We start from the raw sequence: 15,362 nt of genomic DNA, 5'->3' as shown, positions 1-15,362 counted from the left end.
CCCGCGCGGCCGCCCACTGGGGGCACTGTCCAGCTCCCCTCGCCCCTGAGCCGCTCTCCCTCGGTGCTGTTCCCCGCTGCGGCCGGGAGGAGGCGCCACGGACTCGAGCTAAGCGTCTTCCCCCTTCCGTCCCCCTTCCTACCCCACTTCCCCAGCACATGACGTGGGAAGCTGCCTCCGCCAGAGTCTTAGCAAGAGGAGTGAGGGGGTGCAGGGGCTTGGGGGTGGGGTGGGGTGGGGGGTGTGGAGAAAGAGGACACGCGCGCTCACACCCGCCCCTGGGAGCAGAAGCAGCATCTTCCCCAGCTTCGTGGGTTTCTCCTCCTACCGGAGCCAGGGTGTGAGAGGTAGGGGTGTGTGTGTGTCTGTGTGTGTGCGCGGCACGTTTTTGAGTGTGAGACCCAAATCCAGACCAGGCAACCCGCGCTCCCCGCGCCTCCCCCCGTCCCCGGTGATTAATACCCATTTTTCTGACGCTCCCCTCCTCCCCTGCTGCTCTCCCTCTCCGGCTGCCGCGCGGTTGACTTGCACAGCCTGCCCCCGCCCGCTTCCCTTCCCCCGGCTCCGATCCTCACCAACTGGAATCTGGGCTCCTGCCTCTCCACCCCCCCCCACCTCTTTTTGAGAAAGGAAGGTTCCCCCCACCCCCTTTCAAAAACCACTTCCTCCGGCTTCTTCACCTCTAGGAAATCTCGGGGCTTCGCTCTATCGAGAGTGCTCGTCAGGGTGATTCTTGATCACCACCATCCAGAAGTGCTGGCGTCCGAATGCATATCCTTTTGCCTTGCAAAGAAGAGTCGTGAACTTCAAAACCCCCGAGACGGATCATTAATCCTGCTTTGCAGGAAAGGAAAACCCTCCATTCCCAGCCACCGCCACCCCTCTCCGGAGACTGCAACCGCGGAGGCGCTCGGAGCCGGTACGTAAAGATTGGCTTTGGAGTCTCTCCTTCCAATGTAGGGGTTTGGGGGTGTCAGGCAGATAAAGGGTCGAAGCCGTGAAACCGTGAACCAACCTGGCATGAGGTAAAGCTCTGAAATCCAGCAGAACCCGGCACTTGCTAATTTGGACGTGGCTTTTTTTAAGGGTTTTTTTTTTTTTTTTGTGGGGGAGGGGGTGCTGTGACTGGGTAGGGCTGTCTCTGGTCTTTTGGGGGGTTTCATCCCCTCACCTAGCAGAGAGGCAGGGCAGTGACGCCCCGGGCTGGACCCACGCGCCCATCCGTCCAATCGACACGTTGCAGGTGAAGCCCGGTGCGCTGCACCTCAGCGCGGCGGCAGCGTGAGTGTGCGCGGGGGTGAGTGTGCGCGGGGGTGAGTGTGAGTGCGCGCGGGGCGCGTGCGCGTCGGGGGCGTGTGTGCGCGCGTGTCAGTGTGCCCCTTCCAAGAAATGCCCAGTGTGCACCCCGTGCACAATCAGAACCCATTCAGCACAAGCCCGGGGTGGGAGGCGGCGCTGCTGCTGGAGGCGATGGGGAGAGCGAGACAGACATGTCAGCAGCAATGCAGATGGGGCTGGGGGCCGCACTCGCTGGCGAGTTAAGTGGGAATTGTGTTTCTGCGTGTGTGTGAGTGTGTGTTGCTGTATGGTGCCGCTTCTCCCTCCCTTCCTCCTTCCTTCCCACTTCCCTCCTTCGCTCGCTCCCTGCGTCTCTCCTCTTCCATTCAGGTTAGCTTTCCCACCTCTCATCCACGCCTGTCCCAGGAATGGTATAGCCAGACCTTTTCTGAATTATTTATAGACCGGTACCAGCTGTTTTCAATTCCTCTCGTGTGCACTCTGTGGGAAATGCGGGGTTTCCTCCCCCCTTTCCATAAAACGAATTGATACCTTTTTCGGAATGCATTTTTCTCACCCTCCGGGGGACACGCGAATCAAGCCCTGACCGCCTCTTTTTCCCCCTTAGGAAGGGGACGCTTTGGGAATGACCATGCTCCACCGAGGGACGGAGCCGGCCCCCAGCTTCTCCACACAGAGCCTCCTCCACTAACGCTCCAAAAACCAAAAACCGTAATTGCCAGAAGAAGCGTTAAAAATCTATTCCAGCCACTAACCTCACATGCACACGGAATAATTACTCTGGATTCTGCATTGTGAGCTGCTCTCCATACCCTGAATTACCTTTGAATTAAATCTTTTTTTTTTTGAATTTGCATCTCTTCAAGACACAAGATTAAAACAAAATTGACGCTAAATTGGATTTTAAATTATCTTCCGTTCATTTATCCTTCGTCTTTCTTATGTGGATATGCAAGCGAGAAGAAGGGACTGGACAATCCCAACATGCTCACTCCCTTAATCTGTCCGTCTAGAGGTTTGGCTTCTACAAACCAAGGTAGGGCAAATTCTATTTTATTTTTTCCTCACCTGGGGTAGGGATTCCTCCTTTTATCTATCTCTTCGAATCCCTCAAGTGGATCGTTTTGGAAGAAAAGGTCACAAGATGTGAAAATAATGCTGTTTTGGGGAAAAGGCTTATTACAAAGGAGGAAATCTCCCATATTTTTTCTTTTTATTCTTTCATCAAACAGGTTTTGGGCTTTTGGGGGGCAGTGGGGATGGGTGTAGGTAGGCACAAAAGATGTTGGATGGCATCAGGGGTATCTATATCTACATCGACATAGCCAGCCAGGAGACCTGTGTGATTTTCCAGTTAAATAGCATTTTATTCACCCAGAACTAAAGCTCTGATTTTTATGGGAATCTAGAAATATATATATATTTTTTGTCAGTTGGCTTTATTCCCCTTGTCACCTTCATGCCTCTCTCCCTGTCTCCTATCTTTACCTTCCTAGTCATCCTTTCTATGCCCTTTAAAACAGATAAAAATAATGATTGAGATTACTGTGATTGTTGCCCTGAAATCCACTTGCTGTCTAAAGGGTTGACACTGGGCCCAGAGATCCCGGGAGGCCTATTGCAGAGGGGTAGGTCTAGGTGGGGATCAGGCTGGTCCAAGAACAGCTGGAATTGAAGGATGCTGCAGGTTAAAGGACTTAAATCTTAAGCTCGGAAAGGAGGAATTCTGTCAATATTCTGCTTTTAATTTGTATTTTTTCCTGTGCTATTATTTTTGAGCTGTAAATTTCTCCTTCTGTCTACACATCTATTTATACCCACACATCCTCCAAGCAAACTGTTACTTCCACACTCTTGCAAAATGGCTATCTTGCAGAGTTCTAAAATGCTGTGCATGTGGAAGGGGTGCAGAATTCGACACGTGAGTCTTTGTGTTAAACAAAGAGATGTGCTGCTTGCATGTGTTAGTCTTGTATCCTCAAAAATGGAATTAATACTTTAATATTTTCCCTTTCATCAATTTTTACAATATGTGAAATGTGATTAGGCAGTATTTTAATGTACTTGAGAAGAGAAATAGCAGGAGAAATGGAAAAGACTTAGCTAATGACTCTTCAGCTAGTCACTCATGCAATCCAAGACAACTCTTGAGAAAATCAGATCATTCATGGGTTGTAGGGCCATGATGGTGAGTGGACTGCTCCTTTCCTTGTTCCACTGACCATATATCCCTGAACTCTGAAGGTGTCTAAATGCAGGAATCAGGTTGGGATAAAGATCTCCAAAAATAGGTAGCAGAATCATTAGCATCATTATTTTTCCTAAAAGTGTTCCCACCCCCCACAACACACACACGTTTTTTTTCTGGCATTTTAAAACAACAATTTTCTGATAATCCAAAATACCAAAGGGATGTGGGGAAGAGGTGAAAGATCTTTGTCGCTCAACATGACAGTAGATGACAGTTCTTCATTGTCCAGAAAGGATAGATGTAATCCAAATTCACTATCCCCCTTTCCTGGGTTTCATTCTTTTGAGTTTTACTGCTGAAATGCTACTTTGTAACCATGGTGTAATCAGAGTGAGAGGGTGGGATCCCACTTTGAACCATGTTCTCACCACATCTACAAATAGCTGAGGTTATCTGGCGTGTGCTCACCTTAGAGACACCTGAGCTCATTCTCCATCTGCTTCCACTCCAAGTAGGAGGATGAACTCTTAATTTGACTTCAAAATAGAAAAGAGGTATGGGTGAGAAAGGCAGCTCCATGTGCAATGCTTTCATACATACAAATGGACAAGGAGAGGAGGGCATTGATGGGGCACAGGGCCCCTTTTGCATCCCCAGTGCCACAATACCAGTACTCTACACCCAGTAGGTCCTTTGGAATGTTTGTTTGTTGGTGATGGGGTTGATAAGGATGCTGTTTGACAGGATCTCAGCTACCTCATTTATCTTGAATGCCAATGGATGAAGCCAGGTTCCAGCCTATCATTAGTTGTCCCTAAGACTAGGCGAGGTGGAAAGGGGAGGGAGTTGAGGAAGAGAGGAAAAAGTGGGTGGGGAAGCTATAAAGGGAAGGGAGAGGTAATCCAATTGGAAAGGGCTTGTTAAGATTCAAGGAGGAGTCGCCACAGGTGGTCTGTGCCTTTTCACCATCCAAAGCCGTTTTGGAGACCCTGACGAGGAAGCAGGTGTTCCCCATCCTTGCGGGCAGTTTCTGTGAGGCTGTGACTCAGTGGTGCTCTGAGCCATCTCAGGGCCATTGTTCTCGCCCCCTTTTTTCCCCTCACAGCATAGAGCTGACTGGGTTCTATTTTGTCTTTTCTCCTTCTGCCACCCCCCTTACAGTGTGGGTGACATAGGAAAGAAAGGTGGCTGCTGGTGGGAGGAAGAGCAAGTTTAATTTCAATCGAGGAGCCTCCATGATGTGCAATTAAGAAAAATAATAATAATGGGAAATGAAGACTTCCCAGGACACAGTTAAGGACATTAGGTGGGTGATTTCAAGAGAAGCAGAACAAGATGGTTATCTTCTATGTCTGTTTCAGGTGTGGCAGAGCATGGCGGATCTGTGAACACAGAGTGATGTGGCAGTTTAGAGTTAGGTGTTACATGTAATTTTTCCTCTCCCATTGGTTCCATCCCTAGGAAGCCTGTCTGTCTGTAAATCCTTGCTTTGCTAACGTATATATGCATTTTTTGCCAGGGATGGACGCAGGCAGAGAGAATCAATAAGAAGGCAAAATGACAGGAAAGGAGGGGAAAGAAAAAAATCCTCTATTCAATACTTTGCGCACCAAGTGCTTTTCTTTAAGTCTGATTGAGAAGAGCGACTTCCTCTGGAGAAGGGATGAACAGCAGGAACCTTGATTTTGTGTTCTTGGTTTATCTCCAGAAAGATAGCTTTGGAATCTTGACCGTCTTCCTTGACCTTCATGTACACGCACCCAGCCTTGTGTGGGGAGAGGCGGGAGTACCTGGGAGGTGGGCAAATGGACTGAAATTGGCTGGTGGAATGAGGCATGTTTGGGAGAAACAGGACTGAGCTGATCCATTCCTTGGCCACAGTATTACCTTGTAAAATATTCTTTCAGATTCCCATGAATACAATAAATCCGGGGGACAGGATTTTTTTTTTTCTGTATTCTTGTTTAAGAATCTGAAAACGAAGGTGACATATATACTACTAACAGGTTAAGGTAAAAAAATTGTTAATATTTATGGGCTATAAATAATATTGATGGACTATCAAAGGAGACAGGTGAAAGGACAAATTGTATGGGAAGAAATCATAATCCCAAATCAGCATGCAGAAGCTAGGGAAGAGAAAAAAGCCAGGGTTGAACTCACCATTCTAAAGGTGGGAAAACTATTCTTCCAAACAATAGTCTTGTGTCTTTAATATTGAGGACTGGGGCCGACAAAAGCACTCATCTTGTGTATTTTGTTGGAGTCAAAAGTGGCTGAGCTGGAAAAATGAAACTCCTCCCTTTCCTCAGTGCCATTCTATCCCATCCTTACGAATTCTAGAAATTTCTTCCTTTCAGTAAACTACATTTTCAGTCGCTGCTCCAGTGCACATGACTGGATACCAGTATTGTCTCTCACTGTAAATAAATATAGATCAAAAAGTTACTGGTCTAATGAATTGTTCGCATTTATTAAAGTAGATCTCCTCTTTGCAACCACAAGAAGAAGTCTCCAGGGACAGTAGATTAGTGGTTGAATTGATATTATCTTCCAGAAGGAGGTCAAAGCTGGAACAGAATGTAGTCGGGATGAAAGAGCAGGCAGAGCTCAAAGAAGGTGGTTTTCTGAGGTTCACCTGCGGCTGTTAATGGTGCCTGTGGCCATTACACAGAATCCATTGTGCTGTGAACCTTTTGGGGGATTGTGAACCCAGCAAGGTGTGTTTATGAACCTTTGGTGTTTTCTTGATGTTCTCCACCTTATTTTTGGTCTTTTCACTTCTTAGCACTTTCAGCAGAGGTTGGCAGAGAAGGGACCTCATGCACGTCTAGGTTGTCCCCTTGCTGAAACTCTCCATGGCTGCCCCAGGCTGTGGAATTGCCTTCCTTTCTAGTCTTCACCAACATGTGCTCATGCTTCTTAGTTTATCCTGATTTTGTTTATACGCCCTGTTTCCCTAAGAATTTTGTGAGCTCCTCAAGGGCAGGGAGAGATGTTTTATTCATCTTAGAATCATTTGTACTTAGCGTAGTGACTAGCACATAATAGATTCTCAGAAAATGTTAAATAAATGAATGGAGAAAGGAAGTGAGATATTAATTAGTCGATGATGCTACCTGTTTGTTCTGTTGGGTTTAGGAAGGGTTACAGTTATGCTGTTAGATGAGATTAAGAATATCAGAGCTATGTGACACTTTAGAAATCATCTACTCTGAACTTCTCATTTATTAAAAAAACTGAGATCCAGGGACATTAAGTGATTTTCCTAAGGTTGTATAACTTCTTAGTGCCAGTGCTTTGTACACCATGCCACTGATTAGAGTGAAATGCAGAGTTATCTGTGGATTTTAAATATCTACATCAGTGCTTCCCTAACTTTATCATATATTGAAATCATCTGGAGATTTTGTGAAAATGCATATTCTAATTCAGTAAACCTGGGCTGGGGCTCCATATTTTGCATTTCTATCGAGCTATCAGTTGACACCAGAGTTGCTGGACCATGCATCACAGGTCTACACCATCCCTGCTTTTAATTATAGACCATGGTTAGTGGCCTTGGCACCAGACCATTGGCAGTTCTGCTTGTATTCTACTTTTGGGATTCCAGCACTTCTTTTTGTTTTGTTTTGTTTTTTAAATCAGAAAGAAACCTGTATATTTAAGTTCACCCATCTCCTCTCTTCTTTCACTCTTTCACCTGTGCACATCTTTCGCCTGCTCTCTCTTCATTCTGTGCTCTCTTATTCTGGTCCTTCTCACAACTGATTCCTCTCTTTCTTCTTTTTCTTCTTATGTCCTCCTGCTTTTTAGTTTATCTTTTTATTAATGTCTTAGTCTTTTTTACACGATTCTGTTCTTTTTAACTTCATTTATTTTTCATGTCTTTTGCTTTGCTCAGTTATTCAACAAGATTTGTTAAGAACATTGTGCTATGAAAAAGAATTAGCTCTGTCTGTACCTTCCAGTAGCCCAGGATCTAGTGGTGTGGACATGTATGAAGAGATAAGCATATATTTAGGTAAGATCTATAAAGGAGAGAAACCTGGGAGAGTGAGGAGGGCTTCATGGAGGGGTCGACATTTAAATTATGTCTTGAGGAAAAAATAGAAGATTCGTAGGATACGGAAAGACAGGTCATTTCAGGAGGACAGAAAGCATATGAAGAGGAAAGTTAGTGTAAAAGGCAAGCCTCCCGCTCTTCCTTGCATCCCTTAACTCAAGGAAAAGAACAACACAGGAATTTGCTGCTGCTTTGATTAGGAATTTCAGATTACAAATGACAAGGTTAGAGAGTAAAGCCAGGGTCTTCTTAAAAGAAAGAAGAGGCTCTAATTTCTGCTTTTGTGATTCTATAGTTAGTGAAATCCTAACCTTGTTTATTAGACTTGCCTCTAGAATGAGCAAATGATACGGTTTTCATCTTAGACCACTGGATTGCAGCTAACTCTATTGATGGCCATTACAAGGAAAGGGACAGCTGTTAGTTGGTTTGTGTCCAAAGAGAAACCTGGATCCTAGCCCAGGCCAAGCTACTCAGAATGAAGGACCAGCCTAGCCCATGTGTTTCTGGAGTAGGAAGGTAAAAAGTTGCCATGCCCTTCAGACACCAGCTGCTTTCTGTAATGGCAAAGGGGAATGATGGATGAAGAGGGATCCCGTTATTCCCAGGGGATTCACAAAATGCTCTTTGGTAGTCTATTTAGAGTGACTTGATATTTTCGAGGTTTTTACTTCTGGGGATGTCCAGGTGTGGAGATGCTGGGGAGACACCTTCAGGCACCTCTTGATTAAACTATAGCATTGGTGCCTAAGGGAAGATGGGCTTGAAATGGATGATTCCCTAAATTTATTTTGTATCTTTTTCTGCTCCTTATCCAAACATGTATCTAAACTTTCACCATTCTTTGTATGGTGTGGTTTGTATTTGTTTCATTAGCAGAAGAAACCTAAGCTCATCCTGATGACTTTTTAAAGATCCATTACATATAAAGAGAGTACCCTGGATCTGAAGACATGTGGGTGAGTAAATGCCCACCATTGACTGACCTAAGAGTCATGCATTCCAAGGGGACTTGAGAGGCAGAGCAGGGGAGGCACAGTGATAAGGCTGTGCCCAGGGTCCCTGAGAAGGCGGTGGAGGGGAAGCAGGGCCAGCTCTCTGGGAATGGCAGACGGGCTTTGGCCCTCCTTGGAGCCTAGCTTGATGGGGAGCGGAAAGTCTGTAGCAGAGGAGCTTCCTAGATTAAGACAATTAAGGTTTCAATGAATTAACCCTCTGAACTGCTTACTCAACTCACCAACGGCAAACTATGCCGTCCACACGCCATCCTCTGTGTCTTTCCTCACTGCCTCACTCAGACGGAAAATTTCTTTCTTTAAAAAGAAATGTCAAGCTTAAAGTTCCCATTAATCTTTATATAGACCCACTCAGGGCTTCAACTGGATAGAATTTCTTAGGAAATCAGATCTTGTTTCTTTTTAAGAGAGGGGACTTAAAAACAGTGGCTGAATAAAAGCACTACATGGTTACAGGAAGGGAGAAGAGATTCTTAGAAGCCTGAAGCTCAGGTGAGGACACTCATTCTTTCTCCCGTAGCTAATTGTACTCTGTGAAAATGGTCGACGTTCTTAACTAATCCTCCCACCTTCTAGGGGCCGTAGTCTGGTCACGCAGATGCCACAGCAGTTTGTATCTTTGGATTCGAGATTAGTGTATTGGGTATGTATCCAAATCCACACACACCCCAAGCACCTGTGCATATTAGACTTGTGTGTGGATGGATATGTTTGTACAGTGACTTACCTACTAAATATAGTAGGCCCCAACATCATAAATGCATTAAATGTGTGCAATTTAGGGACAATAATGCCTGTGGTCTGTGTGTGTGGTGCAGGATAATAAAGCAATAGTGCTCACAGTCTGGATTATTGGAGGTTACCTGTCCTCCTTAACAACCACCCTTTAAAAACTGTGAGAATAGTCCTATGGTTGGCCACATGGCCTAAAACCACATAATGTGGTCAGCCACGTCCACTGACCCTCACTTCGGTACTTTCCTCTCCCCTGCCCTGCCCCCATGAGCCCCCTTGGAATGCATGGCCCTAAGTCAGCCAGTGGTGTGCATTTGCTCATCCACATAGCATCAGAGTCCGGAGTTCTCTCTTTATATGTAATGGGTCTCTAAAAATTATAGGTTTTTCCAAGCTGTCCAGTAGCTGCCTACATGATAATGAAAGAGGTGGTGGTCTTAGGAGTCAGAAGCTTATATTTAATTCTGCTTGTGTTGCTTTATTTTGTGACCATGTACAAACGGTTGCCTCTGGACCTCAATTTTCTAATTTCCATAAAGTGACAGTCGTCTGAAGCAGTGATCTTGAACTCCACTTCAATAACAGAATCATCCACAGAGCTTAAACAAAAACAAATACAAAAAACTGGACAAGAATAACAACAAAGAAAAGAATGATGCCCATGCTCAGACCCTACCCCAAAGAGTTAAATTGAAATCGCTCACGGAGGGATTCAGGCAATGGTCATTTTAAAAACTTCCCTGGAGGATTCTAATGCACAGACATATTTGAGAACAACTGGGCAAGATGATTGACAAGGCACCTGTTAGCTCTAAACATTATGTTATACTAGCATTTTAACATGAAGGTAAGACCTTGTCACTGTTAAACTGTTCTGTGATTAGTAGACGGTCCCTGGGCCAGAAGTTAAAGAAAAAAATGCTGTTGGGATATGATGGTACTTAGTCTGCAGATTGCACACAAGGGATGGAACTGGGGTTTGAATTAAGGGAAGCTCTCTCAACACTAACACTGGCCTGGTGTTGAAAGTTAGGAAACTTAGGGAGAATGCTTTCCTGACACCCTTAAAACAGGTGTGGCTGCAAAATAGGGCGAGCGGTTCTTGGTTTTGCAAACATCCTCTGTTCCACTTAGTCTTTATTGAGGGTGCCCCATTTCTTGTTTCGGAGAGAAAACCTCATTTCGGTCCTTTGTAACAGTGTAAATGTAGGAAAACTATTAATAAATGGGGCTGGCTGAGCAGACCCTGATTGACTGGTAAGGGGTGTGAATGGTGCAATTATCTGAGTGCTAGTTGGAATTCACTAGCCCTGTTGCCCTCCCTCTGAGTGCCTGAAGTAGAATATTAAAGGCACGCAGAGGAGGAAGAGGGTAGGAGGCATCAAGATGTCGTTCTTCTCTGACTGTAACTTTAATCACTGATTATTAGGCTGGCTGGGTTAATAGTTTTCTCACATCCTTCCTTTTTGGCTTCCTCCCTTCCCCATTTTAAAATAAATGTGAACCTAAATGTACAGAGGCAAGAAAAAAGCCCAGATTTATGAATCTGTGTCTTTAAAAAGACAAACTATAAAAGAGTAAACACACTACTTCTCTTTTGGACAGCTGCTAATAGCCATTGAAGATAAAAGAGAAAGAGTATGAGTGTGGTTTGGACTCAGTGGTGTTTGGTGGGCTGTGTGGTGGTGTGAGGCCTAAATATTTAGGAGAAAACTAAGATGCATACTCCTTGATTTGAATTTTCAAATATCTGCTGGCTGGCCCCACATAGGCAAAACATCCAAATCATGGAGCTACTGCAGCCTTTACCCTGGAGTTTATTACCATGCAGATCAGTTTCACCGGTGAGCTCTGTGGAGCCACAATTGCTATCTTTGTGATTCTTGGTTCTTCCTCTTATCACCTTGTTAGAGGCTCCAGAATTGTTTCTGAGCTCAAAGGGGAATGGAGAATATTTCAGTTTTTATTTGATTTTGTTTACATCTGTGACACTGGTTTTGCCTTCAGTTCACATAGGAAGAAGGACTGCGGAAAAAATTCTACCCTGGCCAAATATAGGTGCTCAGTTTCAAAAGATCTTTCCTGAGTACGAGAATGCTACCCTTTGGATTTTTGAAGAAAGAAATACTGGGTGTATGTGTGTGCATGCACATGTGTGTGTGTGTTTAGAGCCTGCATGTGGAAGAGAAATCACTTTTGTTTAAAAGTGATCAAATTTGTTACAGTGATCACATTTATTAATTTTTTATTTTCCTGTGAGGACAAGATTTATGTCTTTGTCATTTTATGTCCTCAGTGGTTAGCAGAGTGCTCTCTGCACATGGTCAGTGCTCAGAAAATGTTGGTTGTTGGTAAAGATGATGATGGAAATGAATGTGCATTGAAGATAAAGCTGATATGTTTATACCTTTTATGTTTCCATTTCCTTGCCATCCAAGCACCTCTTAATGCTTTGGGTGAGATTTACTAGAGTTGAATAGATGAAAGTATCTTTAGTGCCAGCTTTAGGCTGATGAAGTGAAAATATACTCATTTCTTTGTGCCTCAGTTCTTTGAGCTTCCTTTCACATTGTGTTTGATATGGACATTTCTTCAAAAAGCTCTCTCTCATCACTAATTATGCTCTTGCCCCTCCTTTCAAGTTCCATGTAAATACCGTTCATTCCTCAAGGCACATCTCAAAGGCAGGCTCCACCATGAAGTCTTGCTTGATCTCCCCAACTAGAAGTGAACTCTCCCTTGAGAGGCCGAGGCAGGTGGATCAAGAGGTCAGGAGTTCGAGACCAGCCTGGCCAAGATGGTGAAACCCTGTCTCTACTAAAAATACAAAAATTAGCCGGGTGCGGTGGCAGGTGCCTGTACTCCCAGCTACTTGGGAGGCTGAGGCAGGAGAACTGATTGAACCTGGGAGGCAGAGGTTGCACTGAGTCGAGATTGCACCACTGCACTCCACGGACTGTCTGGAGTAAATGAGATCATGGTTACCTTCTCAACCTCTCCTTTTTATTATGTACCCATTGACAGAGTTGCTTTGCTTTCAACATGAAATTCAAGTTTGACACTGAAACTCATGAATGATCTTTCAGTAACCATTGCAGGCAATCCAGTTTATTGATAAGTCTGCATTTATGCAATTGAGACAGAGATTAGGAAAAGGAATGAGAAGGTCCTGGAATTATGTAATCAGAATTTGTGTATCATTTAAAGATAAGAAGTGGAATGAAAATGCTAAGAAGTATTACTGTCAGTCTAAATATAGTTATTTATAAGGAATTGCCTTGCCTTTGCTTGAGACAAATTTCTATTGAAATTTGTATTCTAGATTATGCCCATTATATTCTAGATTATGTTAATGCACATTATTTCACTTAATCCTCACCACAAAGCTGACATTATTTCTGTTTCTCAGATAAACTGAGTGAGAATTAGAGAGCTGAATGTTACACACAGCTATAAGGAGCAAGCCAGGATTCCAACTTACCTCTTCTGATTCTAACCCCTGACTCTTTAAATTAGAGTTGCTTCCATGTTAAAAAAGATAAAGGTTTATGTTGCATGTATTGGAACTCATAAACAGCATGTACTTGGAAACTTCAGCTAAAGTGATTTTCTTCTAGATCCCTTCTCTTGGGGCTTTGCTGTTGGTAAAAGGCAAAGTTGTTTAAAACTGGAAAAATGGATCCCTACAAAATAGCTGATTTCTGGACCTTAATTTAATTCAGTGAGGATGAAGGATGAGAAACTCATGGTACTGGCCATGAGCATCTCATTCATTTCACATATGGCTAAGGCCTGGGTATCATCATCTTAACCTACTCCTACTATTCTGTAAGTACATTTCACCTCTGAACTTGAAGACTCTGGTTCCTCTAAGAGGGAAGGAACAATCCACTTCTCTCTGATCATGTAATCTTGGACATTTTGAATATTCTCCATTTTCTTGTTTTCTATTTTTTTCTCAAACCCATTTGCAAACTACTTCTTTGAATAGAGACTAATGGTTAAGTGCAAGAGAATGGCAGTCGTAAGTACTGCTTTGTGCTTGGATTTTACTATTAACAGGGGTCATCATTGTTAAAGAGGAAATTCCAAAAAGGATATGAGCGAGCTAGTTTTGTTTCAAATATCTATATCAACAATTAACTTGGAGGGCAGTTTTATAGAAAATAAATGTAAAATACAAAGGTTAAATTCCCCATATCTTTTTTTTTTTCTATTATGAAAGAGGATATATATTGGTGCCACATGGAGTACCTTAGCTTTACCATGTGCATATTTTCAAAAGGCTTTTCAGTAATTTGAAGCAAGGTGGAATTGAGGAGAGAGGCACTGGTGTTTGGCCGTGTTGACCAGATCCCATCTCAGCCCCACCCTGGCCAGCACTGTGTGACTCAGGCAAGCTATACGACCTTGCTGAACTCACTTCCTCATCTGTAAAATGAGGTCTTTAGGGGAGCCAGTTATGTTGACCCCCCTAAAGATGTCATTTTGTGGATCGAATGAGGAAATGTAAAAAATCTCCTCAACCATAATTGTAATATACATATGTGCAGTATGAAATAATAATTAATCACTGCATCCTGCTCCAGATAGCCAGTTTTCAATGTATTATGTGGCCTTGAATTCAATATATCCACTCTCAGTGAACAAGAAAATGGAAAATATTTAATGGTCAAGACATGCCGTGAATGGTGAGGTACGCAGCATTCTGAATGCAGAGTGGCACCTAGGCATTGTGACCTGCGTTTTTTAATCTTTGGTCTATGTCTCCTTCCCAGCTTCTCTTTCACAGTATTTTATTGAGAAAACTAGATAAATACTTGTCAGAAAGGAGAGCAAAACTAATCTTTCTAGCTTTATGTGTGAAACTGTTTTTTCCAGGCTTATCTTTTATCTTTACATGATCCAAGAAGCGAAGAGATGGAGATGGTGACACAGGCAGGGGCAAGGGATACTGTGAAAGGCTGATTTACACTCCAGGCCTTTGCTCATGCCTCTTGCTCTGACTGCAGTGCCCTCCCCACCTCCCCTCGTGCCTGCAAGTTTCAGCTCAGGGATCCTCAGCTCCAGGTCTTCCTGTCGCCCACAGACTGGAATCACTGCCCTCTTCTTGCTCCCATAGCCCACCCTGGGATGTGAAAGGACTGCTGTCATGTCTCTATCCATCCCACCTCCCGATGTGAATTTCTCAAGGGGAGAAACAGCATCCATCCTCACGTCCCAGTGTGTGCTTAAAAGAATGCTGGCACACCATCGATGTTTAGTAGATGGCTGCTACTTTGTTGTGAGCACCTACCGGTTCTGTGCTTAGTGCATTCCATGAATTGACCAATTTAACCCTTTCAAACACCCATAGAGGTATGTAAGTTTATCTGCATTTCAAGATGAGGATACCGAGACATGAAGACGTTAAAAGCTTTCGTTGCTTAAATGGCACAACTAGGATTTGAACCGGGCACTTTGGCTCAGGTTCACACTCTTAAACTCTGCTCTAAGCTTTGTAGAACATGTTTATGGTTGACTTGATGCTCAGAGACTTAAAAGAAACATACTGCGTGTCTGGTTCTATGTAATGAAGAGAGTGGAGAAAGAGAAGGGTGCACAGCAGGATTCGAAAGGTGGTTAGGACCTGGACTTCTGTGAATGATTTGTGGGCCTCTTTCTTCTGATGTACTCGTTAGCTATAGGACACAACCAGGACAGTCTTCCAGAAATGCACAGGAGTGTAATTAATGTAATTGTTGAGTTATGCGGAGGGTGAAATGGGTTGTGTTTTCAGCACTTGTACTTCCTCAGCTCCTTTGCTGTCATCTTTGGGTTTTTTACATTTTCCCCGCCACTGTCTTCTCCACCTTTCTTTCTGCAGTGTAACATGGCAGAGGCAGAAAACAGTGATTTTTCTCCTGAGCAAGAACTCAGGAGTCATACTGCCAGGGTTTATGTTCTGACCCTTGTTCATGCATTGGGCAAATATCTTTATTTCTCTGTGCTATCAGATTCCTTATCCATCAAATGGAGTATTAATAATTCTGGGTTTTTAGAGTTATTGTGAGAA

General features: G+C 43.8%; 1 protein-coding gene across 1 annotated transcript in view; it reads left to right on the top strand.

Annotated features, from left to right (window-relative positions):
• Positions 1 to 2,143: 2,143 nt before the first annotated feature.
• Positions 2,144 to 15,362, top strand: part of GRIN2B (glutamate ionotropic receptor NMDA type subunit 2B) — a 425,811-nt gene continuing 412,592 nt past the window's right edge. Inside the window, exon 1 of the mRNA XM_023226202.1 lies at positions 2,144 to 2,335. The gene's annotated coding sequence lies outside the window, so the exon portion shown is untranslated. The remainder of the gene's footprint in view (positions 2,336 to 15,362) is intronic.

This window comes from Piliocolobus tephrosceles, chromosome 10 (assembly GCF_002776525.5).
Source record: "Piliocolobus tephrosceles isolate RC106 chromosome 10, ASM277652v3, whole genome shotgun sequence".
Taxonomy (NCBI): domain Eukaryota; kingdom Metazoa; phylum Chordata; class Mammalia; order Primates; family Cercopithecidae; genus Piliocolobus; species Piliocolobus tephrosceles.
Note: the sequence above shows the minus strand (reverse complement) of the source record. Positions and strands in the feature narration are given on the sequence as shown.